Source organism: Eutrema salsugineum, unplaced genomic scaffold, assembly GCF_000478725.1.
Source record: "Eutrema salsugineum unplaced genomic scaffold, Eutsalg1_0 scaffold_18, whole genome shotgun sequence".
In the NCBI taxonomy this organism is placed as follows: domain Eukaryota; kingdom Viridiplantae; phylum Streptophyta; class Magnoliopsida; order Brassicales; family Brassicaceae; genus Eutrema; species Eutrema salsugineum.
In genome coordinates this window covers 516,336-535,018 of record NW_006256846.1, presented here as the reverse complement: position 1 = coordinate 535,018, position 18,683 = coordinate 516,336, and the positions used below count along the sequence as shown (strand labels likewise).

General features: G+C 44.3%; 2 non-coding genes across 2 annotated transcripts; both read right to left on the bottom strand.

Annotated features, from left to right (window-relative positions):
• Nucleotides 1-5,404: 5,404 nt before the first annotated feature.
• LOC112087405 lies at nucleotides 5,405-5,511 on the bottom strand. The gene has a single exon (XR_002900087.1). It is a non-coding gene; the product is annotated as a small nucleolar RNA R71 (small nucleolar RNA).
• A 9,979-nt stretch (nucleotides 5,512-15,490) lies between these two features.
• Nucleotides 15,491-15,597, bottom strand: LOC112087397. Its single transcript, XR_002900079.1, has one exon. It is a non-coding gene; the product is annotated as a small nucleolar RNA R71 (small nucleolar RNA).
• Between the last annotated feature and the right edge of the window lie 3,086 nt (nucleotides 15,598-18,683).

The window sequence follows — 18,683 nt, the reverse complement described above, 5'->3', positions numbered from 1 at the left end:
AACTTTAGAACTATTTCTTTTATTTTCTTTACATTTTTTAAGAGTCTGTTGCAAGTTCTTTCCATTTTTGAGTCTAGAGTCAATCCTAGAAGGTCAAGGCCGAAGGACTAATTATAAAGTCCCCTATGCGGCATTGTAGACACAACTTTTTACTCTAAATCAATAAAGAGTGTATTTTCTTGAGAGCAGCCACCTCTTCCATGAGTTCTTGAGCATTGAGTGGATTTCTCTTTGTTCTTGAGTTCAAACCGACTTATCGCAGCCTCTTTATCAGCTGTGTGGTTTCACATTGATCCCCTGGTTACTTGTTTACCATTCACCCATCAATCTAGACAAAGAGAGTCTCTCGGCCAGTTGTTTAGGTTCCATCCCTATTCACTCGATCATATTTCCTGTAAGTGAACAGAGTCCTTCGGTCAGTCACTTAGATCCATTCATACCACCAACCCAATCTTATATCAAAAATCAAGCTATTTTTTTAAAAAAAAAACTATTTTTCTTAATCAATCTACCAAACCAGAAACTTTGGTCAACAGAAGAATCTCAATTCTGAAAGAAATCCCCAATTCTCACTAGCTGCTCTCTAATGAACTTACACCATTTCTAATCTGTTGCATTCGTCCTAGGCTATATACAGTAGACCTAAAGCTAAGAGTTGAGCGGCTAAATCCTATACCGTGTTTATCGTTTTCTCATCCACGTTCAAGTGTTGTAAACAGACTTGGGAAATGTTTTTCAGGTTATTTCAAGGCCACAAAGACTACTAATTTGCATCCGCTTTGCACCCTAATGGTCTAATCTTGGCAATATGCAACAAAGACACGACATGCCGTCAGTGGGACATTCTACTTTTCTATAAAAAATACTAGCCCTTTTCTTATGTAATTTTCTTTTTAAAATTGGTCCTTTGGGCGAGCGCAACTTTGCCCACCCCCTTGGACTGATCGGAACCCATCTAAGTCATTAGCTGTCCTGAAGGCAAACTGGTAGACATCAGAGCACTCAAGTTCACACCAGATGGGCGGTTCGTTGCCATGGCTGAGCCTGCAGATTTTTTTTTCATATCTTTGACACGCAGTCATAAGTTTGTACTATGGGAAGAGATTGATCTGTTTGAGGAAATAGCTGGGATCTTTTTTTGCCCCGATGCAAAGGCACTGTATATTGGTGTTGCAGAACAGACTTATGGAAGCTTGGCGGAATATTGATGAGGTCATCAAACCAAATCCAAATCCAACACATGTACCCGAGCTCAAAGAGGCCCCAATGACTCGTTCCAAAGATAGGAGGCTTAGAGAAGGGTCAACTTGGCCATCGAAACACTACTAAGCACAATGGAGTAGGGAGATGCATTCAAAACCGGTTCACAAACTCACAAAATGCAAGACACCCCCAAAGCACCTGATTTAGACATAACGGAGGACTTTGCACATTTGAGCCTCAAAGAAGATAAGCCTCGAACCAACCAAGGTATGAGTGTTTACTTGGCAGGAAATGGAGCTCGGAACACAAAGAATTTCATAGACACCACATAGAGCCTCAAGATATATCAAATTCAAGCCAAGACTCCAATAAGGAACAAATGGAACAAGAAGAAGGACAAGAAGCCGGCTGCGTGAAGACACGTGAAGATCTCAAGGATTTTGACTTCATGGGACTCCAAGATGAGGAATACATCAAGACCTTCAAGTTGCATGGACTGGAACAAGACCTACGTTCCACAACTTCAATCAAGCCCATACTCAGCCTTAATCAAGTATTCTGAATTCATACGATTTGTGCAGGTAATATGGAAGTATCCTAGTGGTTTCTAACACGTTAGAGTGCCTCAGAGATCTTCGGTTCAAGTCCAGAAAAGGTTGCACGTAGTTAGGTTATTTTTCCTTTTAGTCTAAGTAAACTTTCTTTTTTGTGTCCAAATGAGACGCTTTGCCATTTTGCTTTGTTAGTTTTTTAACAGGTCTTGTCGTTTAAGAGTCTTATGTCGTTTTTTTCTTTTATTGAGTCGAACCCTAGATGGTTCAAAACTGACAAACTATTAATAAAGTCCCACACGCAGCTGTTGTAGTTACACACTTTTTACCCTATCAATAAAATAACGCTGTTTTCCTCCTAGCTTGTGCTTGAGAGTCTTTGCTTGTGTTCTTGAGTGTGTGATTCACCGAGTGATATGTTCATAATTTGCATCATTTAGGTTGCATAATTCATTCCAAATCATGTTTTATTCCATGCATTTTAGGTCATTAGGGTTTGTTTTAGAACTTAGGAGATGCATTAGGTCCTAATGAGTCTTTGCATGTTTTGAGTGTTTATCAGGTGTATTTGGAGCTGAAAAGATGGATCCAGGAGGTGGAATGGTGATCAAAGCTTGAAAAAGGGTGAAATGGGGTCTTTGGAGGTTATCGACCATTCTCGCGGACCAGGAAGGTTTTTTATCGGCCATATTCATGTACTGCGGGTAGACTCTATCGGCCAAAACACGTACCGCGAATGAATTGTATCGGCCAAAATCTCCGGGTGCAGACACGTTTCCAAAATCGCCTGTCCGGGGAACCTTCCGTTCCGATTCAGATGTCGGGTGCTTCATAGAAGTTGGAGAGGATTGGATCACGGTTTCATAGCAAGTAGAATCGTGGAATTCGGACACGTGAGTAGAGAGTTAAGCTCGTCGGAAGAAACCTCTGTCTCGCTGCTGTTTTGGACCGAGCCGATGAGCTCTGAAGAATGCGAAGGACGGTGTACTTCCAGGCCGATTCAGTTTCCGGGGCCTTCATGAGAACCAGAGACATTTGAGTCTTCTTTCCAGAACGTCCGAGATCATTCAATTCGGAGCTATGAGCAGGAACATACGGTCTCCGGAATGGACACATGTCTAGACGCCTCTCTCTGTTCGTGTAAATGCACTGCAAATATGTGCCCTCCAGGAAGCCTTCCATTTCCCAAGCACCGAAGCTTCCTTCACCAAAGTTGGAGATAAATGAGGCCTCCGTCTTCTGCAACAGGAATCACTCAATTCGGACACGTACCATAGACGTTACACTCTCCGGAATGCGAAGTGGTCCAAGCTGCTCTGAATGGTGCGAGATGGTCTTGCGACTTGGCTAACCCGCAGACCTGAAGATGAATGCCTGAAAGCTGATGCTGCGAGTTGAGAAGTGCGGGTAAGCTATCACTGGATGAGGTCTGAGGCTCCCGAGCACGAAAACTGCTAAGTCCACAATCGTGCGACTTAGGCATGCAAGTTGGCCGCGCCTAGAACCACGCCGCACGATCACTCGCAATCTACTCCTACTTGACCCTGCGACCTGAGTGCAATGGAGACCAACCCACAGAGTTTGTACACTCCCCAGAAACCGCCTTGGTCCTGCGATTTGAAGAAGAAGAAGATTAAGCCGCAGCAAGACTCGCAAATCACTCCTACTTAGGCATGCGGCTAAGACAAAGCAATTTAAGTCTCACAAGACAAGTCTTCATCTACTGCGACTTGGGCGTGCTACCTGGGAGACACTGGACCAACCCGCAGTAATTCCACTTTATCCATTAAAGCCGGGTCAGGACCCGGTTTGTTCCGGGCTGACCCGGTTCGTTTTTAGAGAAGTATAAATACTTTTTAGGGTTTTTTCTGATAGAACTAAGTTTTATTCCCTTTGTCTCTTGCCTCTTTTGTGAAAGACTCCATTAAGAAGAGAAATATCTATATTTAAGTGTGGAATCAAGAGAATTTTAAGAGATCTTTGTGTTTAAAGCTGTTTTCTTCTTAATCTATCATCTACATCTCCATTTCTCATCATTAATCATGCCAATCTTCTCAACTTGCAAAGGTTTAAGAGAGATTAGTATGATTAGTGAGTAGTCACCTTTATGAGGTTCTAGATGTGTAGGTTAGGGTGCTAAAGTGTTAGATTAGGAGTGCTTAGGGCTAGATTCATTGATTCATCTCTCTAAACAGCTGTTCTCTATGCTAGATCCTTGCATATCACTTGAGATCTAGATTCTGGGAATTTCATGCACCAAAAGTGTTTGATGAAACTCCTGAAAGAGCTGAATTAGAGGTTTAAGCATTTTCTGCATGATGATGTATTGTTATTTGCTTGAATGATCATTAAGAACTGTATATTAATGCATATTGATTCATGTTTCACAAATGGGAATTTGGTTTGAAAATGGATTAGTATAGGGGTTACCTTCAAGAGAGGATTAACCTAGATTAGAGTTCTTAATCATTTGAATCATGTCTCATCATTGTCATTAGCATTTCTAGCTTAGCACCAAAGCACCCTAACCAACTATCATGTCTAGAATCTCATGCCTCCATCATATCATATTCACATCATTTGTCATTGTCATTAGTCTTTAATCCTGTTTAAGTTTGTAGTTGTCATTAGTTAACCAAAGTCATTCTTGTTTGCTTGAATTAAGAACCTGATCATAAGTTTAGTGTCTAACACCACATCTGGATTGATAAACCTCTTTGTGCTACTTTGACAAGGGGATTGATAGCCCTGAGACCTTAAAAAGTCCTGTCTATCAATTGGCGCCATTGCCAAATTGTGGTTTGTTTAGCATTAAGCTCTGATCTGTTCTTGAGATCAAGTGCTTACTTTCTTGTTTTTACTGATTACTTTCAAGTTCTGTTTGTGATTTCAGGTGTATGAACACCAGGTCTAGATCAAGAAGCTGTGGTCCACCTTTCCCTCTCAACGACAATATCAATCTTCTGGTACCAAGGAGGAGAAGGGACAGACGTGGTAGACAAATTGATCAGACTGAGATGGCAGAACAAGGAGATCACGTGGTAGATATAGAACAACCGGTTCAGGAGCAACAGGCTCAGGGTAATGGAGCTGGTAATGGAGTTGGTCAAGGGCTTCATCAGGGTAATGTTCATCAGGAACAGGCGCACCATCAACAAGCTTATGTCCACCAGGGACAAGCTCAAGCTCATCAACAGAGGCATCAGACCAATGTTCAGCAAAGACAACAAGTGCACCACCAACCCCAGCCCTTCCAACACCAACAAAGAAGATATGAGCAACCCCAAGTCTATGTTGGAGAGAATGACAGGGCCAATGCTCATCAGTATGGAGCTGGTATTCAGGCACCACCTGTGTAAAACAACAACTTTGAAGTGAAGGCATCATTGCTGAATATGGTCCAGAACTCATAGTTCCATGGGTTAGCAATGGAAGATCCCTTGGAACACTTGGATCAGTTTGATAAGGTGTGTGATCTGACCAAGATTAATGGAGTTTCAGAAGATAGCTTCAAGCTAAGACTATTCCCATTCAGTCTTGGTGACAAAGCTCATCAATGGGAGAAGAATCTTCCAAGAGGCTCCATTCTAATCTGGGAGCAATGCAAGCAAGCCTTCTTATCTAAGTTCTTCTCCACATCAAGAACTGCAAAACTGAGGAACCAAATCTCTAGCTTCACTCAGCACAGCAATGAAAGTTTTGGTGAAGCATATGAGAGATTCAGGAGCTACACAAACCAATGCCCACACCATGGGTTTAGTGAGGCTTCTCTTCTCAGCACACTTTATAGAGTAGCTCTTCCCAAGATTAGAAACCAGCTGGATACTGCTTCTATTGGGAACTTTCTGGGTAAAGAGATACATGCTGATTTAGAGCTAGTGGAGAACTTAGCATTGAGCAATGATACTTATGGTGAAGACTATGACAGATCAAATAGGTCTGAAGGTTCAAGCTCAGAACAGAGGCTCACTAGAGAAGTTAAGGAGTTGAGAAGTGAATTAGACAAGTTGAAGTTGGTAACTCACAAGCCAATGCATTTTGTTGGAGAGTATGAGGAACCATCTCAAATCTTTGAGAACATAAGTGAAGAGGGTCTCACCCAGGAGGAGCTAAACTACATTGGGAATCAGAGGTTCCAAAGATATCAGTATGGTAATGCCAATCCAAACCTTTCTTACAGGAACACCAATGTAGCTAACCCACAAGACCAGGTCTATCCCAATTCTCAAGCTCCACAGAACTTTGTTCCCAAGAACAACTTTCAAGGATCTTTTCAACCAAAGAATCAGTTTGCTCAGAATCAAGGTTTTGGTCACCAACAGCAACCATTTCAAGGTCCTAGTTTCAGTACACAGCAGCAGAAGGCACCACCAGGGTTTGGTCCTCCACAGTTCCAACAGCAAGCGCCTGTTCAACAACATTATCAGCCACCAACGGTTACACAGCAGCCACAGATGGGTACAGATATGGTTGGTATTCTGCAACAACTACTTCAGCGTCAACAGATCTTTGCAAGCCAGAATGCAGCCATGCAGAAGGAAATCAAGGAACTGAAGCAGAACCAGGCATCAAGCTCAAGGAACCAAGGTCACCTACCTGGAAAACCAGAACCCAACCCCAAGGAATATGCCAAGGCCATTACACTGAGGAGTGGGAAGGAGTTACCTGGTATTGAGAACAACAATGTGATCATTGAGGACAATGATCAAACTGAGGGGGAGGCAGCCTTAAAAGATGATCAAGTTGCTGAGAAACCAAGGACAGAAAAGGGTAAAGAGGTAGCAAAGGAACCAGAACCAGAGAAGAAATATGTGCCACCACCTCCATACCAACCCAAGCTCCCATTTCCAGGGAGATTCAAAAAGAAACTAGTGGACAAGGCAAGAGCTGTATTTGAGAAGGCACTCAAGGAGACACCACTCACAATGCCTCTCATTGATGCATTCTTAATGATGCCAAAGATGGGGAAGTTCTTGAAGGATGCCATTCTGAACAAGACTAAAGAGCTTCAAGGCATGGTAGTACTAAAGAGCTATCATTCAGAAGAAATCCATTCCAAGGAAGTTAACTGATCCAGGGAGCTTCACACTCCCTTGTGCCATTGGACCTCTTCTATTCTCTGGATGTCTTTGTGATCTAGGAGCATCAGTCAGCTTAATGCCATTCTCCATAGCAAAGAAGCTGGGCTTTAGAGTCTTCAAGCCTGCAAGGATTTCTCTTATCCTTGCAGATAGATCAGTTAGATTGCCTGTTGGTATGTTCGAAGATCTACCTGTCAAGATTGGTGGTTTTGAGGTTCCAACAGATTTTGTTGTGCTGGAAATGGATGAGGAACCAGTAGATCCTCTTATCTTGGGCAGGCCATTCTTAGCAACTGCAGGAGCTATTATTGATGTGATAGGTGGGATAATAGAACTTCAACTTGGGTCTGAAAAGCTCAAGTTTGATGTGAATGAGATGATGAAGAAACCCACCATTGAAGGTCAATGTTTCTATGTGGAGACAATGGATTAGTTGGCTGATGAGTTGCTTGAGGAGCTGAACACTGAGGATCCTCTTCAAGCTGCTCTAACTCAAGAACAAGGAGGCAATGGGCTCTTAGCTGAAGCAAGTGAAGGGTTCAAGTTGTATTTGGACAATGCTAGAGAGCTGGGTCCTGAGACAAGGTTTTTGGAGCTGGAACCAAGTGGCTCTGAAGTTTTTGCTATCAAAGGATCAGACACCAGCCAAAGCAGCTTGGACCAGGATTGGAATGAGGCTGATGCACCCCCTGTTGAGCTCAAGCCTCTACCAACAGGGCTCAGGTATGCTTTCTTGGGCTTAAACTCCACATATCCTGTCATCATCAATGATAGTCTATTAGAGGACCAAGAGAGTGCATTGCTTAGTGAGATAAGAAAGTTCAGGAGAGCCATAGGATATTCATTGGCTGATATTAGAGGGATCTCTCCTGACATTTGCACCCACATGATCCACCTAGAGGACCAATCTATGTTCTCTATTGAGCATCAACGACGACTTAACCCCAACCTTAAGGAAGTGGTTAAGAAGGAGATACTAAAACTTCTTGAGGCAGGGATAATTTACCCAATCTCTTACTCAAGATGGGTGTCTCCTGTTCATGTTGTGCCCAAGAAAGGTGGGATCACAGTGGTTAAAAACGAGAAGGATGATCTTATAGCTACTAGGACTGTCACAGGAAACAGAATATGTATAGACTATAGAAATCTCAATGCAGCCTCTAGGAAGGATCATTTTCCTTTACCTTTCATTGATCAGATGTTAGAGAAGCTTGCAAACCACCCCTTCTTTTGTTTTCTCGATAGGTACTCGGGGTTCTTCCAAATTCCCATAGATCCCCAGGATCAAGAGAAAACAACATTCACATGCCCTTATGGCACATTTGCATACAGGCGAATGCCTTTTGGTCTCTGTAATGCTCCTGCCACTTTTCAAAGATGTATGATGCACATTTTCTCTGACATTATTGAAGAGAAGGTGGAGGTGTTCATGGATGACTTTAGTGTCTATGGCTCCTCCTTCTCAGATTGTCTCTCTAATTTGTCACAGGTCTTGGAGAGATGTGAGCAGCATAACTTGGTGTTGAACTGGGAGAAGTGCCACTTCATGGTGCAGGAAGGAATAGTTCTTGGGCACAAGATATCTGAGAAGGGCATAGAGGTTGACAGAGCAAAAGTAGAAGTAATGGTGAACCTGCGAACCCCCACTTCAGTCAAAGGGATAAGGAGTTTCCTTGGGCATGCAGGGTTTTACAGAAGATTTATCAAAGACTTCTCAAGAATTGCCAGGCCCTTGACAAGACTGTTGTGTAAAGAAGTGGATTTCATCTTTGATGCTGAATGTGAAGAGGCCTTCAAGTTGATCAAGGAGGCATTGGTTAGTGCACCAATAGTTCAGGCACCAGACTGGTCCCTTCCTTTTGAGGTCATGACAGATGCATCTGATTTTGCTGTTGGAGCAGTGCTTGGACAGAAGAAAGACAAGACGCTCCATGTTATCTACTATGCCAGTAGAACACTTGACTCTGCACAAGAGAAGTATGCTACTACTGAGAAGGAAATGCTGGCAATAGTCTTTGCCTTTGATAAATTCAGAAGCTACCTGGTGGGATCAAAAGTCATTGTATATACTGATCATGCAGCCCTCAGGTATCTGATGACCAAGAAGGATGCTAAGCCAAGACTATTGAGATGGGTTCTTCTACTTCAGGAGTTTGATATGGAAGTACAGGACAAAAAGGGGATAGAAAATGGAGCTGCAGACCATCTTTCTAGGCTGAGGATTGATTCTGAAGTGCCTCTCAATGATAGCTTACCTGAAGAGTCTCTGATGGTGCTCCATTCCTACTTGGAGTTTGAAGAAGTAGAGAGCATTCAAGAGAGGAGGATGCCTTGGTTTGTAGACATAGTGAACTACCTAGCTTGTGGTGTGGAGCCTCCTGAATTAGATGCTTACAAGAGGAAGAAGTTCTTCAGAGAGGTTCAGCGATACCATTGGCATGAGCCCTACCTCTATGTCCTGAACAAAGATCAGCTGTATAGAAGGTGTCTTGCTGAGGAGGAGATGCAACCTGTGTTGCAAGAGTGTCATGCTTCAGCCTTTGGAGGTCACATGGGAGCATTCAAGACTGTGGCCAAGGTGCTTCAGAGTGGGTTTTGGTGGCCCACAATGTTCAAAGATGCTCAGTTGGTGGTTTCAGCATGTGATGCCTGTCAAAAGCATGGGAACATATCAAAGAGGAGTGAAATGCCTCAAAACCCCATTCTAGAAGTTTGCTGGGGGATTGACTTTATGGGGCCCTTCATTTCATTCTATGGGAATCAGTATATACTTTATGGGGCCCTTCATTTCATCCTATGGGAATCAGTATATACTTGTTGCTGTGGACTATGTGTCCAAATGGGTTGAGGCCCTTGCTTCCCCTACCAATGATTCCAAGGTTGTAGTGAAGCTGTTCAAGAGCATTATCTTCCCAAGGTTTGGAGTTCCAAGGGTTGTTATCTCTGATGGAGGATCTGACACAAGACTTTGGAGGGTTTGCTGAGAAAGCATGGAGTGAAACACAAGATAGCTACACCTTATCATCCTCAAACTAGTGGACAGGTTGAGGTATCTAATAGACAGATCAAAGCCATTCTTGAGAGGACTGTTAGTTCAAGCAGAAAAGATTGGAGCAAAAGGCTAGATGATGCATTGTGGGCTTATAGGACTGCCTTTAAAACTCCAATTGGGACATCACCTTTCAGTCTGCTATATGGGAAGAGCTGCCACCTTCCTGTTGAGTTGGAGTACAAGGCTATGTGGGCTGTGAAGTTGTTAAACTTTGATATCAAGACAGCTCAAGAGAAAAGGGTCATGCAACTCCATGAACTTGAGGAGATTAGGCTTGAGGCTTTTGAGAGCTCAAAGATCTATAAGGAGAAGACCAAAGCTTTGCATGATCAAAAGATTTTGAAAAGGGAGTTCAAGGAAGGAGATCTAGTGTTGCTGTTCAACTCTAGGCTTAAGTTGTTTCCAGGAAAACTTAAGTCTAGATGGTCTGGTCCCTTTAAGGTTCTTGAAGTCAGGCCATATGGAGCTGTTGTTTTGGAAGGAAAGAATGGTCAAGAGTTTGTGGTAAATGGACAAAGGATCAAGCACTATTTGGTTTCACAAAGAAAGGAGGAAGCTACATCAGTTCCCCTTCTTGATCCACCACCAGCCTGTTAAACAGGTTTCCAAAGTCAAACTTAGAGACTTTAAACAAAGTGCTCTTGGGAGACACCCCAAGCTTATCTTTGTACATAGTTCTTTTCATTTCTTCTCTTTTCTTTTATGTTTTAGAACTTTTTGATGGGTTTTGTGAGTTGGTCTCAGGTCCTATGTGATTCTTTGGAAGACATGGCTCAGTGATGAATGGAATGGAACATGTGAGAGGGCTGAGAGAAGAGTTTAGGGACTGAAAAACTTGGAGAACGCCTCAGTGCTACCTAGGTGTGCGGTTTGGATCAGGAAGAGCCCAGGCCACAGCAGGACTCGCAATTTACTCCGGCCTGGGCGTGCTACCTAGTGAAAGAGGTCCATGCCGCAGAAAGAAAAAAAAAAGCAAGCAAAGGCCAACGGTTCTAAGTCCCAAACTCTGCTACCTGGTGCTGCGGCCTAGAAACAAAAGGAGCCATCCCGCACATCGCAAATCACTCCAAGTTAGGTGTGCTGGCTGGGAGCGAGGAGACTAGGTAGCAGCAAAAGAGGGATGGCCGAGTTTTCTAAGTCACAAACCCTGCGGCATGGTCGTGCTACCTGGAAACAAAGGAAGCTAACTCGCACATATACTCGCAATTTACTCCGAGTTGGGCGTGCTAACTGGGAAGAATGAGTCCAAGCCGCAGCAAACGAAGAGTACCCAGGCTGCCTAAGTCACAAAACCTGCGGGATGGTTGTGCTACCTGGGAACAAAGAAGACCAACCCGCACATCCATTCGAAATTTACTCCAAGTTGGTCGTGCTACCTGGTGAAAGAGGTCCAAGCCGCAGCAAAAAGAGGAATGGCCGAGATGTCGCCCAAAAATGTGCGACTTAGTCGTGCTCGGATCAAAGAAGACCAAGTCACACATACACTCTCAATTTACTCCGGGTTGGGCGTGCTACCTGGGAAACACAAGACCAGGCCGCACTAAATGAAGAGGATGCTGAGACGCCTAAGTGTTGAGAATGTGCGCCATAGTCGTGCTACCTGGAAAGCATGAAGACCAAGTCGCACATCCATTCGCAATTTACTCCAACTTGGTCGTGCTAGCTGGGCACAAGGGAACTAGGTCGCAGCAGGAAAAAGAAAGGCTAAAGTGTCTAAGTACCTAAACCCTGCGCCTTAGTCATTCTACCTGGGAACAAAAGAAACCAAGCCGCACATATGTTCGCAAATTACTCCAACTTGGTCGTGCTAGCTGGTCGCAATGGGTTCCAAGTAGCAGCATGGAGAAAAGATAAAACCGAACTGAAGGATTTTACTGCGACTTGGTCATGCGGGGTAGGCACAGAAGATCCCAGGTAGCACAAAAATATTTCCGGTTCTGCACCGAGACGGTCATACAGGCTCGATCCCGACGGTTCCCGGACGCACAAAAGAGAGAAAGGAGGCCGGTCAACGAGAAAAGGATGGGTCAAAGCCTTGACTGGTCAAAATAGATCTATTGACAACCAGTCCAAAGGCTTGACCCTGTCCCACACTCTCTCTTCCCCACCATAAACCCGAGTTTGAAACTCTTTCTCTCATTTCTCTCCATTGTTTTCACCATATCTCTCTCATTTCTCCACCAAATTTGTTGATTCAAAGTGCTCTGAGCTCGTTTTTGAGTTGTTAACATCATCCTGATTGCATTTCGAACTCGTTGCATCTTCATCCCAAGGTATTGATATGTCTATATTTTACATCATTTAGATTGCATTATAGAGTCCTCATCATGTGTTTTCTCATGTAAATTGAGTCTTTAGGCGTCAAAATAGGACTTAGGGCTTGCATTAGGTCCCAAAGAGTTTTGCATGTTTTGAAGTCTTTATCAGGAGCTTTGGAGACCAATTGGAGCCTAAGAAGAGGAACAGAAAAGAAAACGGTGAAGAAAAGGGTCAAAAATGGTGAAAACCGCTTGGAGGAATTTCTCGGCCAAATCTCGTACCGGCTGGTCGGAAACCTCGGCCAAAATGTTTACCGGATGCTCATTACCGGCCAAAAACCTTACCGATCGGCCAGAATCGAGTATCGAGTGCAAAAATACCACGGGACAAGTTTTTGACCGAGGCAAGGATTTTACGACCAAAAAGCTTACCGCGGTACACAGCCCTCGGCCATTTTCCTTACCGCGGGAAGCTTTTCTCGACCAAAACCTGTCCTTGCCTGCGCGTTTCAAAGATCAGCAATCCGGGGAACCTTCCGGTCCGAATCAGTTGGCGGGGTCTTCATCAAAGTTGGAGATAATCAAGCAAAGATCCCGGAACAGTTGGAATCATCCAATTCGGACCAGTGAGGAGGAAGATACAGCTTCCGGAAGAAGCACCAGCATTATGCGTACTCGAGAACCGAACAGCGGATTTCAGGGATTACGACGGACGGAGCCTTTCCGATCCGAACTAGCTTGCGCGGTCTTCATCAAAGTTTGAGATCTGTGAAAGATCTTCTCAGAACGCTTGGAATCACTCAATTCCGATCAATGGTTTGAAAGATAAGCTCTCCGGAGTTCTCATCGGTCCAAAAGCTCATTTTCCGGTGAATCCAATGCGGTGCAAAGATGTGAAATCCAGGAAGCCTTCCACTTCCCAAGCTCCGACGATTTCTTCACCAAAGTTCTAGCTTATTGAGTCATCTTGACTATGGAACTGGCCTCAGAGAAACTGGAGTCGTGTGTTGAAAGCTACTATCTCTGGAAGGCAATATGGTCGATACGAGCCTAAATGAGTTGCGATACACGCTAAGTATTTTCTTAGGCCGCGGCATCATTGCCTCGGCATTGCTTAAGTCAAGGCTCGTATCTTGGGGGTACTTTGGACTAGACCTCGTGCTGGTGCCTCGGCACGTTGGGATCAAGGCATGCACACGTAAGAAGTGAATCTGGAAATGACTAAGTGTTGAACGTGCACCTCGGTGTAATGACCTCGGCGTGCATGCCGGACTCTGTTCTCCCGAACCCCTCGACTACCAAGCCCCTCGGCATTTTATCCCGAGGCCCCTTGTCACAAACCCAGAATCAAGAACAAGACGGCTCAAGAACACACACGTGAACATGGATCAAAGACTAGGGTTCATGCATGTTCTTGACGTGTTCTTCACGAGATCTTCATTTGGATCCTAACTCACGTGCACTCCTCGACATGAAGACCTCGGCTTCACTCTCCGACACACCGTGGCACTCACCCATCAACCCAAGAAGGCGGCTCAGTACCCGGTTTGTTCCGGGCTGACCCGCGACACTTTCCCTTTGCTATAAATATATTTTAGGACCAAAAACCTAATCATCTGATCTCTTATCTGTTTTAGCTCTAAGAACTTGCCTCTTTTATGAAAGTTGATTAATCTAATCCGATATCTCGTTTCTGCATCAAAAATCTTGTTCTTTCTTTATTTCTTTTATCATTCAGTATTAAACTCCTTATCATGACAAGCTACACGTCTTGCAAAGGACTTAGTGAGCTCGTTATGATCAGTGAGTAGTCGTTTAAGAGGCTTTAGATAGGTAGATTAGGGTGCTTTCAAGATAGATTAATGGGTTTAGGTGTCTAGTCTTGCATGTTTCATTCCTTAACCAACGAGATCTCAAGGCTGGATCCAAGCACATCACTTGAGGTTCAGATCTTAGACATATCTCGCATCAAAAGTGTTTGTAGAAATGTCTGAACCACTCGGTTAAGGGTTTAAGAGTCTTTCATCCCGAGAGTGATAGTTTGTTCTCTTAAATGGCATTTTTGAACTGAATCTTATTGCTGACTGATTCATGCTTCTCAAAAGGGATTTTGGTATGAAAGAGGATCAGTTTAGATGCTTAATACTTTCATGAGAAAATTAACATGCCTTGAGTTCAAAGTCAAATGAAATCGCTTGATAAAATGATTCATTAGCCCATTAGTTTAGCTTGGAAGCACCCGAGTCAAATATCCTGTCTAAAGCTTCTGCCTTTATCATTCATTGTCATCATCCGAATCGTTTATTTGTCATTTGCATCTTAGCTTTGTTTAAATCTCATCATTTGCTTTACTTTTATGCTCATTCGCTTGTTACTTAGCTTAGCAAAAACCTTCATCGATCTGTCTTGACTTAAGTCAACAAATGACATAGATAGTGTCTCCACTACAAGCTTGGATTGATAACCCCTTGTACTACAAGGACAGCGGTATTGATAACCTCTATAAAGAGTGAAAACTCTAAGTTATCAATTGGCGCCGTTGCCAACTTGTAGGAGCATTATTCTCTTGTTTGTTCTTAAGATCAAGACTTTACTTTCTTTTGTTTTACTAACTCTTTTGCAAGTTCTTGTTTTGTTTTCAGGTGCATGAATACCAGGTCTCGGAGCACAGGATCGCTTTTCCCATACGACGATAACATCGACAGATTAGAAAGGCGAGCTCGCGAGAGAGAACGGCACTTTGACAAACTTGGAATGGCAGAACAACAGCGAATGGAGCAACGGGCTCAGGCGGCCGAGCACCAGGCTCAGGCTAATCAGGCGCAGGCAGGAAGAAATGAACAACAAGCCTATGTTAATCAGCAACAGGCTCAAAGAAACGAACGGCTTGCTCAGCAAAACCAACACCAAGCGAACAGAAATGAGCAACAAGCCCATAATGTTCATCTGCCACTGCCACAAGTTCAGAGACAACATCCTCCAATCTGTGTTGGAGAGAATGACCGAGCTAATGCGCACCAATACCGAGCTGGGATTCAAGCTCCACCAGTTCAAAACAACAACTTTGAAGTTAAAGCTTCCCTGCTCAATATGGTGCAAAACTCCAAGTTCCACGGTCTGGCTGGAGAAGACCCTCTCGAGCATCTAGATCAATTTGATCGGGTTTGCGACTTAACCAAGATAAATGGCGTCTCCGAAGATAGCTTCAAGCTACGCTTGTTCCCTTTCAGCCTCGGTGATAAAGCACACCAGTGGGAAAAGAATATACCGAGGGGCTCTATACAAACCTGGGAGCAGTGTAAACTGGCGTTCTTATCAAAGTTCTTTTCCACATCACGCACGGGTAAGCTCAGGAATCAGATCTCAAGTTTCACGCAGCACAACAACGAGAGCTTTAGTGAGGCTTTGGAATGGTTTAGGAGCTATACTAACCAATGCCCACACCACGGCTTCTCAGAGGCATCCCTCTTGAGTACTTTATACCGAGGTGCACTCCCCAAGATCAGAAACCAACTCGACACAGCTTCAAATGGAAATTTTCTTGGGAAAGAGATCAATGCGGCAATGGAACTAGTCGAGAACCTAGCCATGTCCAATGACACGTATGGAGAGGACTTTGATAGAGCAAACCGTACCGAGGGATCTAGTGATGAACAGCGTATGAAAAAGGATATAAGAGAGCTTCAGAGCAAGCTTGACAAGGTTTTGATGGCGACTCAAAAGCCAATACACTTTGTAGGCGAGTTTGATGAGCAAGGGCCAAGTTTTGACAATGTTAATGAAGATGGTCTAACTCAGGAGGAGCTGAACTACATAGGGAATCAGCAGAGGTATCAGTGGTTTAACAACCACGGCAATAACCCCAACCTCTCTTATCAAAACCCGAATGTAGCTAACCCTCAAGACCAAGTGTACCCTGCTCAACAACACCAAAGCTATGCTCCAAAAACCCCTTTTCCGAATAACTTCCAGCCCAAGTAATAGTTCAGTGGGCAGCAGCACGACTACACTCAGCAGAATCAAGCAGCTCAGGGTAACAACTTCAACAACCAACCGCAGCAACACAAGTTTCCACCAGGGTTCAATCCGCAGCCGATGGGTAATCAACAACAGATTCAGGGAACGGGTCAGAATCAGATGGGGAACGATGTCTGTGGGATATTACAGCAACTGTTACAGGGCCAGCAAAGGGTTGAGAGCCAGCACGCGACAATGCAGCAAGATATCAGGGAGCTTAAGCAAAATCAGGCATCTACATCATCAAGAGGCCCTGCTTTACCAGGTAAACCGGAGCCGAACCCTAAAGAGTATGTGAACGCCATCACATTGAGGAGTGGTAAGGAATTAAAAACTCCAACGCCTAAGACAAAGCTCATTGAGGCCAATGAGCAACTAGAGGGGGAGGCAGCCTCGGATGATGCGCATAAAGAAGAGGTCTTAGAGAAGGAACCGATCAAGGACAAAGGAAAAGAGGTGGAAAAGACAACCGAGCTTGAGAAGCCCTATGTTCCACCACCACCTTATCAACCCAAGATACCGTTCCCAGGGCGTTTCAAAAAGAAAATCTTAGACAAAGCCAAGGCGGTCTTTGAGAAACACTTGGAGAACACGCAACTCACCTTACCCATTATAGATGCTTTCTTAGCTATACCCCAGCTTGGGAAGTTTCTAAAGGACGCGATCCTCAACAAGACAAAGGAGCTCCAGGGTATGGTGATACTGAGTCATGAGTGCAGCACAATAATACAAAGGAGATCTATACCAAGGAAGCTATCCGATCCGGGCAGCTTTACTTTGCCGTGTGCTTTAGGTCACCTGAAGTTCTCAAACTGTTTATGTGACCTTGGAGCTTCTGTGAGCTTAATGCCTTACACGGTGGCCAAGAGATTGGGATACAAAAGCTACAAGCCGGCCAAGGTCTCTCTTGTATTAGCTGATAGATCGGTTAGATTACCGGTGGGTTGCTTGAGGATCTACCTTTGAGGATCGGTGAGATAGAAATCCCCACGGACTTCATAGTTCTTGAGATGGACGAGGAACCATTAGACCCTATCATCTTGGGCCGACCGTTCTTGGCGACCGCAGGAGCCATAATAGATGTGAGAGGAGGAATGATTGAACTACACATCGGTTCCGAGACTATGAAGTTCAATGTGAAGGAGATGATGAAGAAACCGACCATTGGAGGTCAGGTTTTCTATGTGGAGGTAATGGAGGAGCTAGCTGATGAGCTCCTTGAAGAGTTGAACGCAGAGGATCCGTTACAAGTGGTCTTAACACGGGAACAAAGCGAGCACGGGTACTTGAGCGAGGAAAGCGAGGTGTACAAGCTTCTTTTGGACCAACCGAAAGAACTTGGAGCTGAGGCGAGGTTTTTGGAGCTCAGGAAGAGTGGCCTCGACATTTCAGACAACGAGGGATCCACGGGAACAGAGGAGACACCTCGGGATATCATGGCCTTGACAGTTTGTGCCGAGGCCGATGGTATACCGCGCGAGAACAAGGAAAAGGCCGAGGAAGCTGTTACGGGCCAATGCAGCTTTGATGCCGATTGGAATGAGGCAGACGAACCCCCTGTTGAGCTCAAGCCTCTACCAACAGGGCTCAGGTATGCGTTCTTAGGTCTAAACTCTACTTTCCCTGTGATCATAAACGATAACTTGCTTGAGCATGAGGAACGTGCATTACTTAGTGAAATAAGGAAATTCAGGAAAGCCATAGGGTATTCCTTGGCTGATATTAGAGGGATCTCTCCTGATATATGCACCCATAGGATCCATCTGGAGGACCAAGCCATGTCTTCTATTGAGCACCAACGTCGACTTAACCCGAACCTCAAAGAGGTGGTTAAGAAGGAGATACTAAAGCTCCTTGAGGCAGGGATAATATATCCAATCTCTGACTCTCGGTGGGTATCTCCTGTACACGTTGTGCCCAAGAAAGGTGGGATCACGGTGGTGAAAAACGATAAGGATGAACTCATAGCCCAAAGAACTATAACCGGCCATCGCATGTGCATCGACTATAGGAAATTGAATTCTGCATCAAGAAAAGATCATTTCCCTTTACCATTCATTGATCAAATGCTTGAACGGTTAGCTAATCATCCTTATTTCTGTTTTCTCGATGGATACTCTAGATTCTTCCAAATACCAATAGATCCAAGAGACCAAGAGAAAACCACATTCACCTGCCCTTATGGCACTTATGCTTATAGAAGAATGCCATTCGGTTTGTGTAATGCACCGGCCACTTTTCAAAGATGTATGATGCACATTTTCTCTGATCTAATTGAAGAGAAAGTTGAGGTGTTTATGGATGACTTCTCCGTATACGGCTCCTCTTTCTCCGAATGTCTTCCTAATCTTTCTCAGGTTCTCAAGCGATGTGAGGAGCATAGGCTTGTCTTGAACTGGGAGAAGTGTCATTTCATGGTCCAAGAAGGCATTGTCTTGGGACACAAGGTATCAGAGAAAGGCATCGAGGTGGATAAGGCCAAGATCGAGGTGATGGTGAATTTACAAGCCCCGAATTCTGT